Raw genomic sequence first — 26864 nt, forward strand, 5'->3', positions numbered from 1 at the left:
TTGGAATTATTGTTGCCCTCAGATATGCCCCACTTTTAGACTTCTGCTACCTGACAGGGAAGTTTGGCTATGGAAATGTAAAAAAAAAAAAAAAAAAAAAAAAGCCACACCAAAAAAACAAAAAACCAAAACTCTTCCTAATCACCAAGCATTTATGTAGCAGTAGTAAAGACATTGTGATACACTCCAAAGCATGAGGGATAATACCTGCTTGTAATGTGTTCATGTTAGTCAAGGCAAGGGAAAATACAATGACACTAACATTGAATCTGTGCCTGTTCTGGATCAAAGGTTATCCTGGGTGGTTTACAGAGGTGTAACCTTTAACCTTTAACCTTGCAAGTATTTTCTGCAGAAAGCCACACTTAATACTCTCCTGCATCTCCATCATTTTCTTACTCTTCTAAACCCCTTTGTAGTGACTATCTTGCCACAGAACTATTCTTTGTAGGTATTGCCTTGTCCCTAGCCCTTATTTCTATCTCTCTCTCTCTCTCTCTCTCTCTCTCTTGTTTACACTCTCCCTTCATCTCTCTCTTTCTTCCAGTCTCTCTCTCTCCTCCCCCTCTCTCTGGCCCTTCCTTTAGCCTTACATTCCTCTTTGACATTCATGAGCTTCCTTTCTTGTTTTCTTATCTTCTTTTCATCTCTATCCTCTCCACTGCACTCTGATATCTCAGATTGATAAAAATCCATCTGTTATGGATTCCTGAGAACACTAGTCCTCAATCTTGAATGCCTGGCCAGCTCATAAAGTGTTTTCTTCAGTCATCTCCCACTGGTACAGGGAGACTCAGGTTCCAAAAGTAACAGTTCTTTTGTGGAAAGGAGCATATGTTGCTTTACAAATTTGGCCACTGGTCCTAGCTGAGTCATTTCCCACCCTTTTTAAATGCCTGATTTCTTCACTTGATTCCAGTTTATCTCTCTCTCTCTCAATGGTTGTAGGCATCCTTCATCATTCTGAGCCAATATCCACATTAATCTTTTCTATTATGTTAATTATCATAATTCCTTAACATCCTGCTCAAAGCAATTCAAAACAATGAAATAACATCTTACTTGAATAGAATTACTAATGTTTCTCAGGAGCTCTTTCATTTCATTCTCACCCTACACTGTAATCTAGGAAAGGTGGATATTTATTATTTTCATATTTCAGAATATTGAGGAAAGGGACACAAGAGAACTAAATAACATGCTGTGGGTCACTTAGCCCAGCCTGCAATGAGATCTATGCTGGTTTTGCATCTTCTCTCTCCTCTACTACAATATAAACTTCAGAGGACACAGGAGTATATCTGTGTAGTCCACTTTTTTATTCTCAATGCTTATCTCATGCCAAGCCCTGAGAAAGTAATAGTGGCCTGTGGATTTGAACCTGGAGCTCCAGTCTAAAATTGTGCCATCGTGGGCAGCTGGTGTGCTGATACTGCTCATCTCTGAGATTTCAGTTTCTATTTCCCTTCATCTGAATTGTCCCTTATGACCTGTAAGCCTTTTGTTGATGTGCAGGTTTTCCACGTTGTAGCTGTCTCCAGTAATACTCCTAGAGTTATTGATACTTCACCTGTTTCGCTGCTAGGTCCCTTAGACATACTATCTCTTAAATATCCAGGTTTTCTTCAGCTAATCTTCATAAGCCTGGGGAAACCAGTACTCTATAGCCTGAATATTGCCACATGGCAGAGACTCTTTCACCTTATGCTCAATAGTATGGTTACTGGGGTGAAGAGACTATCCCTAGGGTCCTTTCTGATTCCTTTTATTCCTGGTTCTCCTGCTATATCTCTGTTCCTAGTCTCTGAGACCCCATATGTCTTAATTCTCCAGGGCTGTCATTCCCTTAACCCATATTCAATATACACAAAAACAATAATGGAAACAATGGCCCCCAAGAAATAACAATTCTTATTTTTGTAATATGTTTTCAAATTATGATGTGACTATGCGAATAAATTATCCTGAATAAGTTCTTTTCTGAAAAGCATTTTTAAATGAATCATATTGCTCTCTTTCTTTCTTCCTCCAGCCTCACTTGGGATTAATCAAATCAATCATCACCAGATTAAATTCATCCATAATGTCAGTAGAGTTTTATCATGTTCCAAAATTTCCGACGTCTGCAATTATCAGGCACCTAAGAAACAAATCAGCCCTTTGAAGAGCCCCATTTTGTATGATGTTCAGCTAACGAATAGGACAAGTACCTTTGGCTTTAGGATAAAAGTCAGGCTTCCCACCAGAGTAGACTTGGCCGAGCATTGCATACAACTTCAGTTAAACTCTAACTTGCAATATGATGGTAAAATGAGATTCAGTTAGAGTGAATTTTTTGAAGAACAATCATTTTGAAAGAGCAAAACACCTGTACTGACGTTTTAGAGCTGGAAGTTCCTCTGCCCCCCCCCTACAGGCATACATGCTCTGGACTCCTGGAGATGATTGTCAATGGATTTATTAGTGCTGTTGTATCATGGACTTGCCAACTCAACCAAGCACTAGACTTAGTGCTATGAAAACGAGGAATTCAAAATTTTAAGGATATGTGTTTTCCTTAAAAATATATATATATATAGGTGGAGAAGGAGAAAATTATGGAATCCAGGTTCAGTCTGAAGTTAACACTAGGTTGGGGGTCTCTGATAAGTCCATTCATGTGCTGAATATCTCACCCCTGGTTATACCAGTGCTTTGGATTCAGGCAGACATCCATGTGAATCTTGGTTCTTCTGGTTGTTGGCTGTGTAAACTTGTTTGTATTTCTCATTCTTTCTGAACCTCTGTTTTCTTGTCCATGAAATAGGGATAGGAATACCTCCCTTGTGGTCCTGCCCAGAGGATTAATTGGAATAATGTATATATGGCACTTCACACACTGCCTTCAATGAGAAAAACATAGCAAAGGCATTGGTTATTATTATTATTTTTTGTTCAACCTTTATTGCTTTATTCATTCAACAAATATTTGTTGTTCCAGGCACCTTGTGAAATGCTATGAATAGAGATACAAATAAAAACAATAAAAATAACAATCAGTGCCCTTCATGAGCTCATGCTCTGGTTGGAAACACAGGTAAGGAAATCCTGCAATTGTAGTTCAGTAACCTAAGTGTAACGATGGGGGGAAAATAGAAACTGGAACTTCTGTGTCCCCACAACATTGCACTTGCTGCAGGGAGGAAGTTTTCCCTCTATTTAGCACCATGCTAGGAACACAGAGTGTTTGCTTTCACTTTCACCTGCTGGCCCAAGCTGTACTTGAACCGCAACAGTGGGGGGCTAGCAATGCAACCCACACACATTGTTTGCTGGGCACAGGGTCAGATTTTCCTCCCAGAATCCATATTTTCTCTCTGTGCTTACTTCTTAACCAGTTGTGAAGAAGCACCAGTCCCCTGGGAAACTTTTATCAATATGCTGGTGGTGTCCATCTCTAAAACAAGGAGAAACTGGAAACCCAAAAGATCTTCTAACAATGTGTCTCCAGTTCTTTTATCTCTATAGTTATATCTGAGGCTAACCATAGCCCTCTTAAGAAACTGAGACTCAGAGGAGAAAGTTATTTGCCTTAGATGAGACAGCTAGTTTGGGCAGAGCCAAGACTAGGACCTAGGCCTCCTAACTCCTGGTATACAGCTCCTTCTATCTGCTAAATCTGTCAGAGCAGTGTGACAGAGCAGCACTGTAGGGGAGGAATCATGAAAATCAGTGTCATAGCAACTCTTAATAACAGCATCTAAGTATTACCAAGTGCCTATTTTGTATCAGGTACTGTTCAGAGATTTTGTATAGTGCTAATTTATTTGGGTCTTATAACAACACTAAGACCTAGATCCTTGTATTCATATTTTATAAATAGAGTAATAGAGCTATTAAGTAGTTGTCCAAGATCACATGCTAGTAGCCGGCAGGGAAAGGCTTTGAGCAGCCTGTCTGACTCTCTGAATGCCTCTCTGTACTGTTCTCCCTTGGTACTATTTTCTAAATGACCACTGCCAGCTCAAACTTGTGTTAGGCACACCTGGGTCAAAGGCATCATGTGACTCCTGGTCACAGGGTTTAATCATCACCTTCATAGTGGAAAGTATTAGTGACAAAATCAGAGCAGAGTCCCATTAGACCTTGAACTGCAAGAGCTGGTCTTTAAAAATATCAGCCTTTTTGTTAAAAATAAGGAAATGGGTTGGAAGCCTTGATCAGTAAGCTGGCTAGACCCTGATTGCTTCATTCTTTTAAGCATTTACTCAATTTATACTTGGAAGTATCTTATGGGGCAGCCCTGTGGCCCAGTGGTTTAGTGCCGCCTTTGGCGCAGGGCATGATCCTGGAGACGCAGGATCGAGTCCCACGTCAGGCTCCCAGCATGGAGCCTGCTTTTCCCTCTGCCTGTGTCTCTGCCTCTCTCTGTGTGTCTCTCATGAATAAATACGTAAAATCTTTAGAAAAAAAAGTATCTTATGAAGCAGGCACTGTCCAATGCATTGGGAGAGAGTTTGAGGGGACCAGACATACCCTGGCACAGTGAGTAAAGAAAGAGAACTATAGGGTCTTGCCTTTCTGAAATGCAGGGAATCCTGATATCTACATTTGCCCTCACTTATTTTTTTTTCTTCCTGAAATGTACACCTTCCTCTTCTGGCAAACTCCAATTTGTCCTTCAAGACCAAAACAAAATATTACCTTGTCATTTCAGCTTTCCCTACATTTATGGGGAAATTATTCACTGTTGTCTCTGTGTTCCCAAACCACTTTCTATATGCAAATCTTATAGCACCTGTTGCATTATATTTTAGTGATGAATTTGTGACCCCTTCCCAAATCCCAGCTGAAATCTTATGTTGTCATCATCATATTTCTAATACCCAGAATGGAGCTTGAATCATAATGGAGTTTTAGTGAATGCTTATATTCTGTGTATTAGTCCTATCATTTCTTTGATTCTTACCATTCTCATTACTCTTTTTGTTTGTTTGTTTCCTGGGTCCTGACTGTAGATACCTTGATGTATCTTGCTCCTTGTTTTTCCTTACTAAAGTGCTGAGTGCAATGCTAGGAAGATGGCAGTTAGCATCTAAGTGCCAACAGGTGAGTGAGGGATGATATGTATATTTTCAAGTTTAATTTCTCAGACTCTTGGGTCTTTAGAAGGTGGAAGTACTAGTATGCCTCCAGCTTGTTCAAAGCTTGTGTCAACAAAGATCCCAATAGGGTCCAATACTGCAGAGAGGATTCTGACATCCAGTCTTAGAAACCATGTGTCTGGCCTCATTTGTATATACTCAGATAGTTCTGTGTCCTTGGAAGTCTTTTGACACCTTCTCTGGTTGCACTATCTCTAGGTGAGCCATTCTTGAATTACCCAGGGTTTGGTAAGGATACAGCGTCTACTCATTCTTTTATATTCTATGAAAACAACTTCCTGATTATCTCCTAAGTGCCTGGCACTATCCTACACATCTGTAATGCATGAGTGAACAAAAGCAATAAAAAATTGCCAACCACATAGAGTTTACATAGTGAGGGGACATACACTAAATAATACATGGAATAAATAAATGTATTTTATAAGATGTTAGAAAAAGGATCAGGGTAAAGAGGAAGGAAAGAGTTCAGGGATAACTAGCAAGGTGAGACAATAACGATTTTAATTCTAACGGTTAAGGTAGGTCTTCTTCTGAAGATAACATTTAAGCCAAGACTTGACGGAGGTGAGGGGTTTAGCCCATGGACATTTTTGGGGAAAGAATATCAGAACAGAAGAAACTGCCACTGAAAAGGTAATCTATCTTTCTTTCTTTCTTTCTTTCTTTCTTTCTTTCTTTCTTTCTTTCTTTCTTTCTTTCCTTCTCTTTCTTTCTAATGGTGTAACAGATTTTTATAATTGTGTGCCTGCCCCTATATCTCCCTCTGAGATTTCTCCAACATTTTGAAATATAAGTTAAATTAACAGGTTTTAAATGGTAGAGTCTGTCACGATTGATAGTAAAACCCCACAAGGATGAATACTACTGCCACAAATGAGGCTTAGTCCATTTGATGGTTACAGATTTGAACACATCAGAAGTCAGAAATTGTCACAGTTATTAACACATTCCAGCCTTAGGGAAAGAGGTTTCCATGCAGAGATCTGTTCAGGCTTGCCTCCCTTCAACTGCCTTGGGTAAAAGCCCTTTGGACCCCAGATACATAAGGGAACAGGGAGGTCAAAGGGCAGGTGGTGGGTCCCTGAGCCTGATTTATTCCTTTTACTACCCATGAGGTAGCCTGATCTCATTCTGGAGTCAGTTTTATAGTAAGAGGCAATACTGCCAGGGTTTCCCAAGAGGATTCAGTCACCCTCATGCTGTACATTGTTGTGTCTGTGTCTACTCTGCTTGCCATGTCTCTGAGTCCTGGCCTATGGTATGAGGGTGAGTGGCAGAAAAGGAGCTGCAGTTACAGCAATGAGCAAATACAATCTCTATTCAGAGTGAGTCAATAAAATACTATGGAAATAAGAATCAGTCATGTAAAGGTAGTCAACAACTGAAATTCCAAATTAAGATTCTAGAAGTCACTGATATAAGAGCTCAGAAAAGAAAGAAATCTTCATGGATCTAAGGCATCAAAGAGGGCTTCCTGGGGGAGGTGAGGACCTGAATAACACGTGGAGAGTAAGGGGCTGTTGAAGGAAGATACTTCCAGGCTAGATTCAGTGACTGGCAGAGTAAGAACCTGCATGAGAATTAGAGGTTGGCAATGGAAGAAGCTATGAGATCATTTAAAAGCTTCCAAAGTGCCTAATAAGTCTCCTGGTCCCACTCTGCATCTGCTATGCAATGATTGTTGTAATAAGAATCATTAGCAACAAAAACTGAGGTGCAGTCTGGTAACAGAGATTGGAATTTGTCTTTAGAGCACCTGGTTAAATCCTGGAACCATCAATTCAATACCAGCTAACAGGACCAGGGATTCAGTTTTCTTACTTATAAAATTAGGACTACTCACAGAATTTTCAGTCTGTTGGAACAATTGTGGATTCCTTATAAAGTATTAATGAGGTACATATGCCTGCTCCTAAATTAGCACTATCTTGATTATGTCACATGGGTTGTTGCCTTCCAGAAACTTCTAATTTAACCTTGAGATAGCTGATAATTTGATAAAGCAAATAGACAACAACAAAAATGTAAGTGAGGTCAAGTATTAAGCTAGAATGAGATCAGATTGAATTGACGAAACCTTATTTGCAAAGCATGGTAGGGCCTTTTGTCTATGGTACAGTTTCTAAACAGTTTTTGTGTTCTCCACAAGGGTACTTCAAGCTATCCTTCTGGTTTACTTAGAAGTCTGCTGCAGGAAAATAGATGTCTGTGGCTCACCTCTGCATGTCTTTTAGAAAGAAGGGAATAGTTAAGAGTTCCCATATAGTTAATAATCTAAATAAGGACATTTTTGAGAGTGAAAAATACTAGGAACTGGAATTATCCTAGAAAAACTGGGTTATTTGGTCACCCAGAGTACAGTTCCTTTGCTTTGATGAGTATAGTAATCTCAGGGGCTCTGAAATGCACCCCAGAATTACAGAGCATTGTGTTTATAGAATTGTTGCCACAGATCATAACTACCATTATTCTGGCTCTGATGAGGTCATCTCTGGGGAGAGACAGGAATGCATATGGCATATTCAAGGTTAGGGCTATAATCAATATCTCTCTACTGATTCTGCATGAACAGGCAAATATCCAAGGATTTCTAAGATAATCCTCTGGATGATTTATATTTTCAGTCTCTACTACATTTAGTTGCCAATCCTGTGTGTATATTGTGCTATGTAAAGACTTTCTGCTTTGTTGGCATCTAAACTGCCTTTGAATCTTGTGGGTTGCCACTTTCTTAATTTACCTCTCCATCCTGTTCATAGAATCAATGGGTCAGGTAAAAAAGGAAGGTGGATCTGTATCCATTTTAAAAGCAGAGAAGCTGGGGTTTCAAGTTCACACAAAGGTTCAGATTCTTGTTAACAGTCATGACTTCCAAATATTATCTCTCCCTCGAAGACTCCCTTGTCCAAGTATTGACTTGTTTTTTTGTGTGGACCTATTATACATTGGGTATGCCTTCCTTTTGGTAGTTAATGTTTGTTACTGTGAATTCTTCTAGATAATTAACCTCTAGAAAGCAGAGACTATCTGTAAATTAGCTCATATTAAATCATTCTGCATACTCCTGTTTTCTGTATTTGTTTAATGAGTGTGTCTCAACAAGCATTGTGCCTGGAATTACTTTAGTCTCATGGCTGGTGATAATACTCCAGGTTCTGAGGTCCCTTTGGAGATAAAGAACATCAAGAACCTGGTGCAAAACAGTAGATGTAGATTTAGATAGGAAGAGTTCCAAATGCTGATGCTGCTGAATCAATAATTAGCTGAAACCCGTAAGAATGGATAGATGTGTAGCATCTTCTCTCATAATGCCAATAAAAACCTCTGGCATGCAGGAAGCACTTAATCAGCTCTGCTCAATTAATTAATGGATACATTCTATAGTAAGAGAAGAGAACTGAAGTGTCGTGGAGTTTCAAGCCATCTCCACTGTATCCACTTATTGAGGTCAATTCTCTCCTCACTGGAAGACACTCTGATGAGGCAAGATGATGACCTGTCAGGGATGATGGGAGAAGGTGAAACCAGATGACAAATAAGGCTCCCTTGGGATGAGAAAATGTATGATTTAGGTACTATTTTTATTTTTTAAATTTCTGGCTTTTAAAATTTTGTCTTATGAAGACAACTAAAGTATCTTGACTCAGAGACATTTACCTGAGGGTTTTTCATTTTCAGTAATTTCCTAATTCATGTCATTGCTTATATTTTGCTGTCAAACCTGGACTGTGATCACTGAATAATGATGGTGGAGATAGATAGAGGAACATTGTTGGTGGAGGAAAGATGGATCTAAACTTTTTCTCTTCTGAGAAGTCTTAATCTTCCTCAACACTACCTTTTTGGAGTTAGTGGGAGGGGTATAATATTTTGATATTGCCAATTGTCTGTTCTAGATCGTTTGTCTGTTAGTGACAAATATAGAACAACCGTCTTAAATCAACAAAATTTGGTATGCCAGATAAGAGGTAAGATACATGATTTATCCCTTTCTATTTTACCCTTGTTAAACTATTGTGACTAATCTCAAAGTCTGAGGGCTAGTTTTCTTCAAAAGCCCAAAAGTAGCACAGTTGCTGAATGAGGGAGAAAAGAGAGAATCATGATGTAATACCCTACCATTCAAAACATTCTGCTTTCAGGAGCCTAGAACTGAGATGGGAGAGATGAAGTGTTTGACACTTCTCTCCAAGTTTACTCACATCATATGACTGCTATTATTGTTATTGTAATCATGTGCCAACATGATCCAGTGTTTTTTTCTCCTGCTCTACACTAGATAGTCATTGGACCTGAAGCTTCTGCCTCATTCTTTAAAACTGAAGATCATATCAAAATGTACAAAATCACAGGTATGTGAGGAGAAATATCTGAAGGCAATGTCTCTTATAAAATAATCATTTTCATAAACCTAACTTAATCATATCTGTAAAAGACTAGAACCCTGGATTCCTATTATAAATGTCAAATTATAAACATGTCATTGATTTAGAGTAGAGGCTGCAATGGAGATCCTGGAAGCAGCCTAAGAGCACCAGATAGTTGGTAGGGGTTTGGAGAAGGAAAGAAGGGCAGGTAGTAGCATAGAAAGTGTTTCTTTTTATCTAGGCCAAGTCTCTGTCATTTCCCCACCCAGGGTTTCACCACCACTTATAAAAGATTATTTCCCCATCAGGGAAGGGCAGAGATTTGTGGAGTTAGTAGCCACTTAGATAATAACTTCTTCATCATTTTTTTAAAGATTTTATTCATTTATTTGAGAAAGAAAAAAAGAGAGAGCACAGAGGGAGAGTGAGAGAAGCAGACTCCCCACTGAGCAGAGCCAGACATAGGGCTTGATCCCAGGACCCTAAGATTATAACCTGAGCCAAAGGCAGATGCTTAACCAAGTGAGCCACACAGGCATCCTGGATTAAAACTTCTTCTCTTCAGCTAAGTCAATATTCATTCTTCCAACCTCTGCAAAAATGCAGAAAGTTTTACACCTGGTTGCATTCTCTTTTATTAACTTTGTCTTCCTAAGATAATACAGGTTTTTAAATGTCTGTTGTAACTTTAATGGACTCACAGAGAGAAAGGAGATAAACAATGGTAAAATGAAAGTTATTATTTGGGCTTTCTTATTTTTAATATATCCTGCTTAGTGTTGAGGTAAACATTAACAAGTTAAAGCGTTTATATGGTGTTAGTGCATAGGAAATACTCTAATGATATCACCATCATTATTATTATCCTCCTTACTTGTATAGCCCTTCTATCATATATTCAATGTGTCTCTGATTTTTGCTCTGCCCTGTGGCCTCATACCTTTGTGCCCTGACATTATAGGCAGTTCATCTATTGGATCATAATACTTAGTTGTAAAGCCTAGCTTACACTTGGAATTTATGTCTTGGCTTTTCCCTTTTAAAACAATGACACCAGACAAGTCTTCTCCCTAATCATTGACAACTCTCCCAGGTTCCTAGAACCAATACCTGGAACCTGTGCACTGATTCCCATTGGCTTGGGAGTAAATGTCTTTTCCAAAGAAGCTAGCAATCCAGCATAAAGAAAGATAAGAACAAATAAGTAGCAATAAATCATACAATGCAAACTCTACAAAAAAAGCATGCACACATTATAGTGAAAATCCAAAGAAGGTAGCAATTAACTGCATGGAAATCTTAACCTAGAGAAGATTATTTCTTGAATTGCAAGTGTCTTCCCCCAAGATTATTCTTTGTCTTTCACCCCACAGTCTAATCTTTTTCTAAAGTCTCTCATTTTTTTTTTCTGACATACTTTCTCTTACTGCGTACTTCTCCCCATTAACACTGTCCTTATCCCAGGCCTGACCTTCATCACATTCCTAGAGCATGATACTGTTTGCCAAATGGGACTGCTTATAACTATTTTCTCCTAGTCTAACATACCCTACATATTGCTATCAAGTTAAGCAACCTTCAATACTATTTAGATCATGATACCCTATGATTGGAAAGGTAGAATTTTTCCTGATTCTATTACCATGAAAGAGACTTCTAGTATGTTTCTAATATCTTCCTAACTTGCTCTCATTTGCTACTAAATGTTCATTCCTGTATTCATTTATTAATTCATTTGTTAAATCAGTTAGCAGTCAACATATATTTAATAGTTGCCTTCTACTCATGAAACCAGTGCCATAGCCAAATTTAGGCATTCAAGTTCATGCTGCTCCTTCCCTCCTTCCTCTTTCCCTTCCCTCCCTCCCTCTCTTTCTTATGTGTGCTTATTTTTCTCTCTTCCTCTATGTATATGTGTGTGTGTGTGTGTCTGTCTCTTTCTCTACCTCTGTGTAATGAGAATACTTCCTTTCCATTTTGCTGCCCACTTTGCCCAGACACATGGCATCCATACCTAGGTGTTCCCTGGTCTCTTCTGGCTGGCACAAAGGCAGTAAGCAGGTGGGTGTGTGAAATATGATGAGCCAAAAGATTCATTCCTTTATTTTCTTCTAACTGCTTCAGCCTTCATAAAATCCAGTTCTATAGGTTATTGATTTTCACAAAAAGAAGAAAAACGAGTGGGGGTGGAAAATTATGATGTTATGTCCTAAATGAATTTTTCAGAGAAAAAGAAGAAGAAGAAGAAAAACAACAACTATTCTCTGTCTTGGACAGTTGGTCAGAAATGAGGTTTGGGGTATGGAACAGGAAAGGCAGGAGTCCGTCTGTCCCCAGGGGAGAACAAGCATTGATCTCTTGGGTGATTGCCCTGACTACCTCTGAAGCTGAGAATTAGGTTCAATATGTTAGTGCTAACATTTAAGTCCTTTCAAATCTCCAGGGGCAGAATCTGCTTTCTCTCCCTCTACTTCATTTATGGTTAGGTGAAAACTGACTTAACTCTTTAGTTTCCAGGTATGCTCTTTATGCAGAAACTTAGGTGTCAGGAAATCCATGAAAGCTTTGATGGGATGTTTTAATTATTGTTTCATGAGCAATATTGAAAACTGAGATAAATAAAGCCAAGTCTCTACCTCTGTAATAATTCACTTTCTAGCTAAAATAGCAGTAACAGACCCATTTCTTTTGTTCATCATCTATGAAGAACACTCAGCAGCACGGTGTTATAAAAAGCCATACATCAGAATCACTTAGGGAGATTTTTAAATGTGCATTTGCAGATGCAGCTTCAGACCTGCAATCTGAATCTCAAGTGTGAGGCCTGAGAATCTGTATTTTAGCTTTCTTATAGTTTACATTAATTGGCTCCTAGATATAAAACAACAAAGGCAATGAAGGCAGGGGCGGGACACCAAACTCCATGGAGAAAACTGCTACAGATCAAAAATTTAAAGCTGCTTTGCCTAATTTCATGAATATAGCACCAAAGAAAGAGCATAATAAGAGGAAAATGTTCAACTGCAGACTTCTAGCAACATAAAGATGTCCCCCAAAAGCATATTTAACGATCTATTGATCAGTGTTATGAGATCTAGTGTCAGGCAAGGGGTAAGGAAGAGGTGGAAAACAGTCCTGTGGAAAAATTCCTCAATGTCTCTCAGTAGTCAGCAGGGAAGGCTTGAGAAGAAGCATACCTACCAGCTATTTCTATCACCTAAAATGCAACTTGTTCTCTTAGAAGAAAATCTGGTGAGGGAGTGCATTGAACAGAGATTTTGTAAGCTAAAGGACTTTGATTTGAGCCACACGAAGCTAGTACATACAGGAACCTGGGTAATATGTGCCCTTGAGGCAAAAGATAAATCAGATTTGGCCTGAGGACGTTTGGAACAACAAGGTCATATAGAGGCTGATAAATACACCAAATTGTTCCCCTCCAGCTTTCTGAACAGGATGTTCCAGCAAAAGCCAGAGTTACTCAAGAAAGAATAATTTCAAGAGAAATAATTAGAAATAAGCCAAGAGGAAACCTATGAACGAAAACCAGTAAGCCATATTTTAGCCAAGTTAATGAGTTCCAAGGGAAAAAGAAGAATCACAAGCCACTGACACTGTGATGGGTGGGGTGGGAACATCTGATTTCTGTATAGAGAGCAAAGAGGTCAAAAGAAAAAGTCTTCAGCCTCCATATCCATAAAAGGAGAATTCATTTATTCACTCATTAATTTATTCAACTACTATCAATTGAATATATACTATGTGCCAGTCACTATTGGAGGATTTGGGGATATAGTGCTTCACAACAGAGATATGTCCCAGCTCTCAGAGAGCCAATATTCTAATGGAGGAAAGAAACAATACAAAAAATAAACAAGAAAAAGTGTTTTGGAGTCAAAATAACCTGGTTTCAAAGCTCAGCTCTGCTACTCACCATCTGTATTGTACTTAACTTTGTTGTGACTATTTTCTTCTCTGCAAAATTGATAGGAATGCCATCCTTGAAAGGTTTTAATGAGGATAAGAGAAAATTTGCGCTGCTGACTAGTATCTGGAATATAATAAGCATTTTATAAATGTGTTGGATGAAAAATTGGCAACATGTAGGAACCAGTTAAAAGAGAGAGAATGAAATTCAAAGCACAGTAGAAGAATGTACTCTTAAGGAAGTAAAAAAAAAACTGACTGATGCACACACACACACACACACACACCTCTATATACACATAAATATGAATTAATATATATATGTCTATAGGAAAGGCAGAGAGCCACAAAGGGACAGAGAGAGGCAGAGAAAGAAGATATATGGTTGAAGATAAAGGTGAGGTGATTTGGTGAGTTTGGAACAGAGAGATGAGGAACTGGTGGTTTCCATTTCATCCATAATATGGAAGTGAGGAAGGAAGAGCTAAATGTTTAAGGAGGGTAATTATGTTGAGGAGAATAGTTGTGTAAAAGAATTCATGACAAAATGGCATAGTGAGTTGAACAGAGTTTCACTTTTGCAGGCTCGGAATCCTAATTTCATCATATGGGAAGAATTCTATCTTTCAAAGATATCTATAAGAAGTTGTTGGAGACATAGGTACCTATCAATATGTACCAAGAAATCAGATGGTCACAGAAAAGTCAGAACTCATGGGCATAACTAATCTTTTACAATCTGAAGGCCTACGTGGGAAGCCAGATGGCGATCATGGAACTATCATAGTGTCTTACAGAATCTCAGAACACATCTGGCTAAGGTAGCTCAAGGAACACTCTTTGCACTTTTAGGGAAGGTTTTGTCAGTGGGACTAGAGCATTCTCTCCCCCACCTCATCTAAATGAATACTAGCAACATTGATTTCTCTGACTGTCCTGCTAAGCTTTCATGGAACCAACACTCGTTCTGGCCAGCATAATCTTTCCTAGATATGTTAATACATTCAGTTAGTCTCATAATACCATTCAATTGACCTGGAAACCTTTCATTTTCTTTAAAGTAGCTTTGTGTAACTTTATTTTCTTATTTATCTATTGATTTATTAACTTAGAATCAAGTACTACAGGAAGAGTTTTACTGTTTTCTAAAGTAATGGGATGACAGAGCCCCCACTTTTTTTGAACCCCAGGAAGAAGATAGATTCTTCATTCACTAAGGAGTGCCATCAGGGAGAATTTCTAGGTCACATGATTAATAATTAGAAAAAATAAAAAGTGGGCACAGAATCTTCCAGAAAGTCTGTAATGTCTTACTGTTTGGAATCCTAAATTGAAGTAAGCTACGGGAAAGCCAATGGCAGGTTAAGGCTGTATTCATTCAGAAAGACTCACTCTCCTGTTTACTGTGGTTAAGATTTAGCCTGTTAACCTAAAAAGGCTCCTCCCACCACCCACCAATCTGTATTGTGGTATCCTTTATAATTTGCTCTTTAGTAATAATTCTAAGGTTTTCCTGATAGCATGACTAAGGGCTTTTTCCATCCAAGATTTGAGGGTAGGATTTTTGGTTCCCAAGATGCACCAATTTCACAGTCCCTGTCATTTCCCTATTTGTGAACTTTCATTCTTCCTTACTTTTCAGTTCATAGTGTAATGAATAATCTATGTGGCTTATCACCACAGTGATGCACAAGAGTGCAATTGGGAATAATCAGTGCTAAGTACCCTAATGGAGAGGTGAACTCACTCTACAGAATTCTAGGTACCAGTAAATGTTCAATCATACCAAAACCCATAAATATGTCCACAAAAGAGAATAGAATCCAGAGGGGTCTCTCCATTACAACTTCAGAAGGTCATTATAGATCCTGGTTCCTTAGAGAGCTATGCTCCAATTTAGGAAGAATTACCTTAAATTTCCAGAGAAGCTACTTTTCTATTTGAAATCATATGTCCCCGATGTGGCTAATAATTGTGTGTATAATTAGAAAAGAAGCTCTGACTCCCAACTAGATCCTTCCCAGACATTGACTCTTAGTAACATATGCTATTTGCATGATGATGGCTCACATCATGAGATTTATTTTTTTTTAAAGATTTTATTTATTTGTTCATGAGAGACACAGAGAGAGGGGCAGAGACACAGGCAGAGGGAGAAGCAGGCTCCATGCAGGAAGCCTGATGTGGGACTTGATCCCAGGATTCTGGGATCATGCCCTGAGCTGAAGGCAGACTCTCAACTGCTGAGCCACCCAGGCATCCCTCTCACTTTCCTTTCTTTCTTTCTTTCTTTCTTTCTTTCTTTCTTTCTTTCTTTCTTTCTTTCTTCTTTCTTTCTTTCGACTTCTTTCTCTCTTTCTTTCCTTCTTTTCTTCTCATGCAAATCCCTCCTTCCTGTTCTTTCTCCTCTATGAAGTGCTTCCTTTTTTATCCATCATGGCTCATGGGTAAAGTGAGTATAAGGGAGACTGATTCATGTGTTAGGATGATGAGTTCCCACTGATTCTGATTAGAGAGCTGCTAATCAATCAAAACCAAACCTTTGTTAGGGTTTACTGCATTAAGGGAAAACATCTTGACAGAGCCTCAGTAGTGCCTGAACTGAGGAGCCAGAATTTGAGTATTTACAAGGATTTGGGGTCTGAGTTTAAGTGGTTAAAGGCAGATCTTAAAAGGTAGGAATTGACAGGGATTGGGTATACTTTGTAATGTAATTGGTTAGAATGGTAGACATAGCAGAGTGAAAGTCTTGAAGTGAGTCTTGATATGTAAACTGTGGTTAATAAGTAAGCTGTTACCTAGGTGTCTCTTATAAACTGACCTGTGGAAGTTCCTGAAGCAAGGTGTGAAATTATTTATCAGATTATAGCTTATGTTTTCTGGGCAAAGCTTTCTTGGAACAAATGACCAAATTATTTTTAGATCAGAGGCCTATACTCTTATCTAAGTTATTGTAACACAGATGGCCTCAATTCTAATGAACTAGTTGACAAGACAAGATATCACTGACGACACATGATGAGTCTTTGAGGGTTGGATATAACTCACCAGTGCAGAAGGAAACATCTTTCAAAAAAGGTGACAATAAATCCTAATGCACTTTAGCTAGGACTTAGAGAATGGATAGGATGTGTTTAGAGGAAAGGGTGGAGTATTTCACCTGGGGTTAATGATATCAGGAAATATATGGAGGTGACAATTATGTTCATGCATTCATGGAATTCTGATGTGATGTATCTGTATGAAGCAGAGGTTAAATTTGGAGAGCTATGCTAAATAAAGTCGAGTCATGATAACTCATATTATGAAAGGCCCAGAATTCTAGATAAGTTGGTTTGAATTGGTTAAGGTTATCATGGAGGAATATGTGTCATGGGCTTCCCTGTAGTCTTTTTGGCCATTTGAGACCACGTGGTAACTTTAAAGAGAAGGCCAATCTGTTGACAATTATTGAAGATTTTGCTATCCACATGAGACCAATGAATCCAGTAAGAAATAGACAACAGAACACCTCAAACTTCCTTCAAACATGTATTTATTTATAATTTACATAATTCCCACAATACAAAATCATCATTTTAATGATTTTAAGATATATAATTCAGTGGCATTTATTATACTTATGTTGTAAAACTATCATGTCTAGTTTCAAAATATTTCATCACCTCAAAAGGAAACTCTTTTCCCAATCCCCCCTTTCCTTAGCTCTTGGAAACCACTAATCTGCTTTCTCTCTCTATGGACTTGCGTAGTCTGAAAATTGCATATAAATGGTATCATACAATATGTGACCTTTTGTGTCTTCTTTTCCCCCCTTTAGCATATTTTCAGGTTTCATCTATATCATTATATGTATCAGCACTGCATTCTCTTTCAGAAATGAATAGTATTCCATTGTATGGATATACCACTTTTGTTTATCCATTCATCAGCTGATAGACACTTGATTGCTTCCAGTTTTTGCTATCGTGAATATTGCTGACATGAAAACTTGTGAAAATGTATACTTTTCTCCAAGTATTCTACAGTTTATGAAAGCTGCACTCCTTCATAATTTTAGGATATTTCTAACCTAACATGATAGCCATCTACATCATTTAACAAAGACCCTGAATGCATATGGTATCAGGATATACATAAAAAGAATTAAGACACATTTGCCAAATTAACTTTGGTTCTAGTAGATCATCTCCTGTTTTTCCCTTGAAAGTTCTTGGAATCTTTTTATTATTAATATCTACTCTAAAGCACTAAATAATCTAGACATATTAATGCTTGATGATTTCTTAGCCATAGAAGGCTGTCAAACTTACAAAAATCTTACATGTCAAGGGAGAAGATGAAAAAAACAGGGGTTCCCTGGGTATCTCATCGGTTTAGCACCTGCCTTCAGCTCAGGATGTGATCCTGGAGTCCTGGGATCAAGTCCCACATCGGGCTCCTTGCATGGTGTTTGCTTCTCCCTCTGGCTTGTTCTCTCTCTCTCTCTCTGTCTCTCTGTCTCTCTGTCTCTCTCTGTGTCTCATGAATAAATAAATAAAATCTTAAAAAAAGAAAAAAATAAATAGTATAATTAATGGATTATCAAAAGGTGACCCTGTTAACTAGCTAACTAATGGCAAGTTAAAGTTTACACTTACATTACAGAATGGTGCAAAGTTGTGATTTGCCTCATCTGGGAAGTTCTGACTCTGGAACAATGATGGTGAATGGGAGTGTCTAAGAGAAAATGATCTGAATCTATTCTGAGAGAACTGTTGGAGCTGATGGAAGATTTGGAGTATGAGAGCAATATGATAAGAATGATATTTTGATATCATTGAATGATATTTTGAAAGATGACTGATGTGCAACAGGATGGATTCATGAGTCAATTCTTAAAAAGTGTTTAAAAGACTACCTGGCATGGGGCTCCTGAGTAGCTCATTTTGAGCATCTGACTCTTGATTTCAACTCAGGTCATGATCTCAGGGTCATGAAATAAGAGTCCCATGTTGGCTTCCCACTCAGCAAGGAGTCTGCTTGAGATTCTCTCTCTTTCCCTATCCCTACCACCCTCATACTCTGTCTCTCTAAAGTAAATAAATCTTAAAAAAAAAAAAAAGACTACCTGGCAGACAGCATTAATAATAGAAATAACAATAACAATAATAATAATATTGATAATTTGGAGAAAGAGGACAGACGAGGCAGGGAGAACAGTCAGGATGTCATGAAATAACACAAAGGCACTGATGCTTGTCCAAGGGTGTAGGTAACGAGGAAAAGTCAACCCAGTGCTAAAGCAAGATAAATTAGAAAGTCAGATAAAACACTGTGCCACTTTTTCTTTGCTTACCACAGCATTTATTAGCCATAGGCCTGGTTATTCAACATGTGACACAGCAGGAGCAATTGTTTCATCTGGAAGCTTATCAGAAATGCAGATTCTCAGGCTCCACCCCAGTTGTTCTGAATCTGAATCTGCATTTTAATAACTTACCTAGATGATTCTGTGCCTCTGATTAATGAAGGAAAATTCAAGTGTTTCCTGGGTGCAAAACGTATTTTCATTTATAAAAAGTTCATGGTCTTTATTTGTTTGCCCTCTTTGATGCCTATGTCCACAACCACTGACATTTCCCAACGTCAGAAAAGATAACCTCTTCACTCCTTCTTTTAATATGAGTATTTAAAAGACAAATTACAACCCTACTTAATACCCTTCAAATTCTAAACTTCTTGTACTTATTTACTCATTTATTCTATTAGTTTAATCAGAACAGTTTCCGTACAGATCTGTTGTTCAATGTTTTTACTCTTAAGACATTTTGAGAATTTGATAAAGTCTATGGAATTCCTTCACAGAAAAATGTACATAAATACATGCAAGGATTTTTTCCCCACACAACTTATTTTTGCATTGTAAATGTATTTCCTTCACATGTATTGACTATAAAAATCTTCATAAATATTATACCTCTTGTTTTTCATGCAAAAATAAATATCTTCTTCTTGGAAAAGGGCAAATAAACCCAAACCATACAAAATAAACAGAATATAAAACACTTTATAACTGAAAAGTAAATTCCAATGAGATGCCAACTTTGACATTCAACTGATTCTAACTTTCTGTTTTGAATCCAACAAGTGCCGAAAGCTCTTGACTTACAAAGGTAAGGATAAGCAGAGAGTATCAGAGTTCCCATGGCTCACATTGCAGATGAAAGTAGGCTGTCTTCAAGTAATAAGAGAATTCTTTAAAACCCTTCATGTTGAATCTATGTCCCAGTATTTTCTTTTCTTTGTCCTCAAGTCAACAGGACAATCTTAGGCAAAGCCTGAAACACTGATGTTATCTAAATAAGTGTGAGACAGGTTATGAATTTATTACTTCTCTGAATCTACCTAACTTTTAAAATTATTGAAAAGAACCAACCTCCAAAAGAAATTCTGTAGTTTCTTTGAAGGTATAACTGACTTCCAATTGCTGAAAAGCACACACACACACACACACACACACACACTTCTCTCATCTTGGCTATAGCCAATGAGCCAATGGAAGTGGTTCTTTTATAGCAGCACAATCTTTCCTTCCAGAGTGGAAACTTACTTTAACCAAGAAAGATTATAGTTTTGTTTTGGATTTTATTCTCCATACCCCTACACCAGTGGGAGTCATAACAATGATTTCTAGGTTATATATTAAAATATTTGTTTTATTGATAAGGTTAAATACATGCAGCACATAAGTGAATGATTAAAGAAATTCTTCCCAAATTGCCTTTAGAGGCAGTTAGAGGATTTTTTTTGGAGGCAATTATAGACAGATTTGTTTTTCTCTCTTTCTCTCTCACCAAAATGAAAAGAAAGAGGGAGGGAGAAAGAAAGAAAGAAAAATGAAGTTCATTCAAGTTTTAAGAATTCCCCAGTAAGCCAAATGATTTCTGTATGATACTAATATTCACATTTTACTCTAATTTCTTGAAAATTGTCTTAAATAGTAACGTTTCAAAGTCAGGCTGATAAAGATAACAGTTTGCATGACAATAAGCCAAGATTTCTTTAAATTAAATTATGTGACTCTAGAAAGCAATGAATAACAGTAACTTTCCTTCAGCAAAACACCAAAATCATGTATGTTGTACTCACATATTACCGTCTTTCCTAAAAACACATGGCCATCTAGAGTATCTTGGCCTGATTCGAAAGAATCCGCTTGGAAGGAAGAAATGCCACATGGTATTTCATTGGCTGATAGAGGAAGTCAGGAAGTCTCTTCTTTCTTAACTCAGAGATAAGGGCCTCCTTCAGCACATGTGAGTTATCACATCCCTCATAACTCCCTCTGTCTCCTCCCATTCACCCCATTTCCAAACCCTGCCTTTGTAGAATGAATGAAGAAAAAGCCTTTCATGCTCTTTTGTTTGGTTCCTTTATCTCACACTTTAATAATTCAAATTTGACCATGAGATTCAAAGAAATAAATTACTTAAAGTTTACATATAGGTGGGGCTGGGTCTCATCCAAATAATCATATAAGAGGCACACTAAAGCAACTTTGTGAGACAAAGGAAGGAAAGACAAAGGAAGGTCACATGGAACTGTCATTGACCACCTAAAAAAAACCTAGAGAGAGAAAGTGGAAGGTATGAGACTTCTTCTCTGTTGAGTTCTTGATATCCTTATAATAATAGCAGCTGCTCTGACCTATTCCTTGTGGAGTAATAAGACTTTATATTCATGGAATTCTCCTTGTCAAAGAAACCTTTTCCTTGCTATCAGCCACTTTGAATCTCTAATGTGGTTACTAATAGAAAGTCATCCATGATTTATTGAGTCTATTTAATTGATTTTATTTTAGTGTATGATTTTTGAGTGATTATCGTATGCCAGATGCTGCATGAGTCAAGGAACAAACATTCAAAAATTTTTGACATAGGTTCAATGTTATCCCCATTTCATAAATGAAGAAACTGAAGGTCAGAAAAATTAAGTAGTGTGCAGGCAGAGCTAGGATTGTGTTTTAGATTTATTTTACTTCATAATCATCAGTCCTAACTGCTGTACTTCACTACCTCCCATGAAAACATGTGTTCATCTGGCAGACAAAATTCAGGAGCTAGTTGCATGCACCAGAGAAATCCGTGAAACTCATTCAATATGTTTTTGAAAAAAAAAATCTCTACAGTCGTCCCAAATGTATGCTCTCCCTAAGATATTCTTGGACTTTTAAATATTGTTTAAAACTTGAACAAACATGCAGATGTTCATGGTAGAGTTGCCCATGTGAGAAGCCACTAAGTCACACATCATTGCCTATAATTTAAAATATCTGTGCTTGTGACTTCCAGTTTAGAGTTAACACCGTTTGTTTTTCATGTACACGATATGTTATTATGTATGACTCTTCCCTCCTGGTTGATAATCGAAGAAACCTCTCAGTAAGCCTCACTTTTAGCTGCTCTGGTGGTAAGGGTGACTTAAGAGATCCTCCAGAGCACTTTCCCCCAAACTGAATGTCATGAATGCCATATAGTCTATATTGTAAGCCAAACGCATGCTCCATGTGTGATGCCAATTTATCCAGCTTTGGGGGTTGAAGTAGTATTAGGCAAAAATAATTTTATGTGCATTGCTACTAAGTGCTCTCTACATATTTAAAAACAGCAATTGTAAGAACCAAAATACCACTACCCTGATGTCTTCACAAAAGAGTCCAGGCTCTGTGTGGGCTTCTGCTCTGTAAGACTGGTAATCCCAATAATGTCCTATTACTGTTCAATGGGCAGAAATCAGACAGTCTGAAAGTAATTTTAGTAAATGAATCTTCTCATACAGAGGGAAATCCCTCCCCTCCTATAGCATAAATATTTCATTAAGGGACATGTCTTCTGCCTTCCCAACAAGGAGACTCAGGTAGTACAATTTCCTGGAGTACACATTTGATATGTTTCTTTTCTAACCTAAATCATAGAAACTTGCCTTGATGAAGGAAGTTTTTTTTTTTCTTTTTTTCTCCAAAGGGTTTGCCTGTCAAAACTGTTTTACCACTTTATAATTTTTCATTGCTTCAATAAGTTCCTCATGCCCCCTAGGGAAAGTCCAGCCAAGCTTGTTTGCTGACGTCAGAGACTTCAATACAAATGTTCCTTTTTGTCCACAGGAAAAATAATGGACGTGGGGAGCCACAGCTACATCCAGGCATTAAGTCTGTTTACCAAAGACGGTCATTATTCTGTAATTCTCTCTGCTAATTTTGTGTGGGAACAAAGCCTTTTGGCTCCCTGATGCTAATGAGCTTAGGGCATTTCTCTTGTTTCAGTTCCAAGGCAGGGATTTTTCTTATTTTCCTTTCCTGTCACCTTCAGGTGAGCTAATCAGCAATGAGCAGCCACTGCTTTTGGAGCCGGAGATTTTCCAGCTTCCCTCCTTCATACTTCCATCTTTAGCCAGGTCCCTTTTCTTTCCCAAGTCATTTTTGGCTCATATATCCTTTGTGTTTGGCCTCCCATGTGGATGCCTGATAGCTTTCCTCCTGGAAACTGCTCTGTGGGGATTTCTTTTTGTTTTCTGAACATGACTTTTAATTACACTTGGATTATTTGGCCATCAGCTGCTATGTTAAGCCTGAGTTAGTGCCATCTAACAGCATTAGGGTAGAGAATGGCTACTAGCCAGAAAGGTGGCCTTTGCTCTTTATTCTGAAATGGGCCATCTGTGGAAGAACAGGGGCTATGGAGATATTCCCTTATATACTTGATCCAAGCTCTGCACGTAGCTTATGAGTCCTACCTGATAGGCTTGGCAAGGAAAGACTTTAGCATATTAAAATTCTTTACTATGTTCTCACTCCTCACTATACTATCTACAGTTTTTAAATACCTCAATGGGAAATATGGAGCTGTGGTTACAATTGGCATCTTATATTCTGGATACATATTTGATTAATGGAGAAATTGTGCTTTATTCATTGATGTCTGGGTATGGTATGGCCTTAAATGAGTCTCCCTAATTGATTATATGAGTTCATTGATTGTGTGCAGTGGGATCTTGTCTCAATCATCTTAGAAGAGTCTTTGAATTTTCATTTCTTCTTAGAGTTCTTACATTCTAGCACACTAGCTTGATAACAATAGACATTTAGAAGAAGTTTGCTAACAAATCAGTGATAAAGCTCATTAATAGTAATGCAAGGCTAAGAATGTTTGTAGGAAGCTCACTTTTAAAGATCACAGTCTTCAGAAGATAATTCTTTTTAAAAATGAATGATATAGTCTAGAAACATTTATAATAACTTTTTCACTTTATCTCTCATTTGGAAAAACTAAAAATAGTCTTGTTCCTTGGTGGAGAATTACAAAGGAAATTATCAAATGATCAAAACCTGCTATTTCATGTAACTTTTAAAATTATGGTCAAAACATCTTATTTGACAAGACATATTTTGGTGTTTGTTTGTTGCTGTTGTTGTTTTGAAGTACCTTTCCATCATTTAGAACCAGGTCTTAGTGCATCATTTACTTGTTTTATAGAAACATTTACTTCTAGTTCCTATTAAAATAAATTGTAGAAGAGGAAAAATATATGCAAATGTAGCCAGATTTTTAAAATCCCTTAGCATGCATTTTGTAAATTTATCATAAATTCTTATCCATTCAATTGTATAAGATGACAATTTATTTCCCTGGTAGTTCAAAAGATACGTCAGGTCCCCTTAGGAAATCCATACTCACCAAACAAAAGCAGTACAGTGTCACAATCCTGGAATAGATAGCACAGATAACAAGGAGAGGTAAAGGCAAACACATTTCTTTGATTTCCCTGTGGACACTTCTGGTCATGGTATTTAAAAGGAGCAGCCCAATGGAAAATGTTTTTCTTGCAAAACTCAAATATCTAATACTAACATTTACCTGGACCTGGATTCACCTTTGCAAGCTGTAACTGACTGATCTCATAAACTTGAAACATACCCAGTAAGTTCAAGGTGACGTCTGTCTGCACACTCCTTCTCTCTCTGTCTCTCTAGGTAGTCTGTGTCAAGATCTTTTGTTATGTGGAAACTAACATGCCAAAGAAGCCAAGAGAATTGTTCATGTAGCACTAGTATTTTGGCTAGAACAGAAAAGAAGCTTTAGATTGAATTTTTAAAATATTCATTTGATCACTGGCATTAATGCAACTAAAATGGAGACTAAACTTGTCATTATAACTCTTTCTTGTACAATGAGCTAAGCTGTTCTTTTTTTTGCTAGATCATTTCACAAACTAGTATTGGCTTCCCACCATGTATTAGGAGCTGGTTGAAAAAAAAACTAGATAAAATATATTCTCTGCTCTCAAGGTGTACACTGTCTGATGAGGGGGACAAACAAATATTTCCAAAACATTGTGGAAATGAATAGATAGCTCTATGTTGAAAGCACCACGGGAATGGAGAGAATAGAAGAAATGCAATGAAACTAGATGTCAGTATCAATCAAGACTGATTTTCTAATTATTTTCTAGGAAATAAATGCTCATTTTAACTTCAAAGAATAAGGAGGAATAAGTCATGTTCAGTTTGCTTATATGCAGTAGGTATGGGAATGGTCAAAGAAGCAGAGAAAAGATCAGGAGAAAAGAGACAAAACCTAAAATGACATGATGTATTAAGCAGCAAACAAAAAGATTGGTGTTGCTGGAGTATAAACTATATAATAGTAAGTTCTGAACATGTTGCTAGATAGATAAAACCAGCAATAGAGAGTTTTGTATATATAAACACTGTAAATATTATCCTGAAGGTTACAGTAAGGAAAAACCTTCAAATAAGGAATTGAGTCATCAAATTTGTGTTTTAGGATTAATTCTTCAGTGGTTATGTGGAGAGTGGTTGGGGGATGCAAGAAGATCAAATCAGGTAAGGACACTTAGGAGGTCCCAAATCCAGGCATGATGAAGAGGGTGTACCTAAACTAGAGAAAAGGTAGAGAGATGAAGAGAGGAAATGAAGAGCTATTTAGAAACCAAAACCAACAGAAAATAGTACTTTGATAAAGGTATAAAAGAGAAGCCAGAGGGAAGTTTTGATCTTATGTGTTTAGCTTGAGGACTGAATAGATAGATCTCAGTGATACAAATAGAGCATCAACAGTTTGCTAACGTCAGGTGCCTCAGTTTTATACCTCTGCTGAAATAACTGGCATTTAGTAGATGAAATACTTTCTCAAAAGGTGATAGTTGAGTGAGGCCTTCAAAGGTGAATATTGTTTTAATTGATGGAGACCAGAAATTATTTAGACTAGTGGAATTAAACCAGGTAAACTGGAGATTAGAACCTAATCTCCATTCAATTGTATAAGATGACTACTGAGTAGTAATGATGAGAGAAGACAGCAGTGCTGATCTTGAAGAAAGACCCATATAATGGCAAGCGATTTATAATCTATAAGTAAGAAAGTGGTTGTTTATTTAGGTTTTCATTATTTTTCCTAATCAATAGGGGCAAGATATCGTGAAAGAAGTAGTTTAGGGAAGCTATCTTGTGCAATATCTAAGATGAGAGGACAGAGGCTGCTGTCAAGCAATAAAAATATGATACATTGAGATAGTGGGACAAGGGGGGCTTAGTTTTGGGGGGTGGTAATAGAAATGATGGGCAGGCAGAGCTGGTGGTTGAATAGAATTGGTTTCTTTGAGAGAGGAAGTCGAAGAGAGAGAGAGAGCGAGAGCGAGAGCTATTTCTTCTATTTTGGTGGTATTGTGCAAGCTTTTAGCAATCCCATCATAAGGCCCAAGGGTGAACCATATGTTAACTACATTTCCACAACAGAAACATCAATTGCTCTCTGGCAGTGAAGACTGGCTACTCAGATTTGTAAGATGCTTGAACACCCATAACAGGACATCACCTGGAAGACACAGAGCTAGCCAAAAATACCTTTCTATGCCAGTTTCATCTTTTTATTCTAGTTTTCTTAATTGTGAAAACAATACTATAATATCAATAAGGGGGATTTTGAAGAAGAAAAACAATTCCTTTAAAATTTTATTTCCCTTATAAAAATTATCTTTCACATTATCTTCCAGTTAATTTTTCTGTCCAAATACTTTTTTGTGAAGTTCTATATGTATTACACACACAATTCTTTTGTTCCCTTTTCCACTGATACATGTATTCTACATATTGCCGTTTCTATCACCTGCATACCATGAATCACTTCTACATTGTAATGCTTATAGCCATTCTTTCTGAATGAAGATATTCTGAAAAATATTTCGGTTGTATACTGAAATGCCTACATCATGAGCTATTAAATGTATAATAGTAAACATCTTTATAAGCTTGTAGCTCCCCTTTTTTTTATTTTTAGGACATTTGTCCAATAGGAATAAAATGTAAAACACAAAGGCAAGCCGCACACACAACTTTAAATTTCCTAATAGCCACATTAAAAAG

The 26864-nt window shown here is 37.5% G+C and overlaps 1 long non-coding RNA gene across 2 annotated transcripts in view; it reads left to right on the top strand.

The window, feature by feature from the left end:
• The first annotated feature begins 8361 nt into the window (after positions 1–8361).
• Positions 8362–26864, top strand: part of LOC144281156 (uncharacterized) — a 121735-nt gene continuing 103232 nt past the window's right edge. For both annotated transcript variants that reach the window (XR_013349603.1, XR_013349604.1), the window contains exons 1-3: positions 8362–8719; positions 9044–9115; positions 9427–9499. This is a non-coding gene — a long non-coding RNA (uncharacterized LOC144281156). The remainder of the gene's footprint in view (positions 8720–9043; positions 9116–9426; positions 9500–26864) is intronic.

The sequence above is a fragment of the Canis aureus genome, chromosome 12 (genome assembly GCF_053574225.1).
Source record: "Canis aureus isolate CA01 chromosome 12, VMU_Caureus_v.1.0, whole genome shotgun sequence".
NCBI lineage: Eukaryota > Metazoa > Chordata > Mammalia > Carnivora > Canidae > Canis > Canis aureus.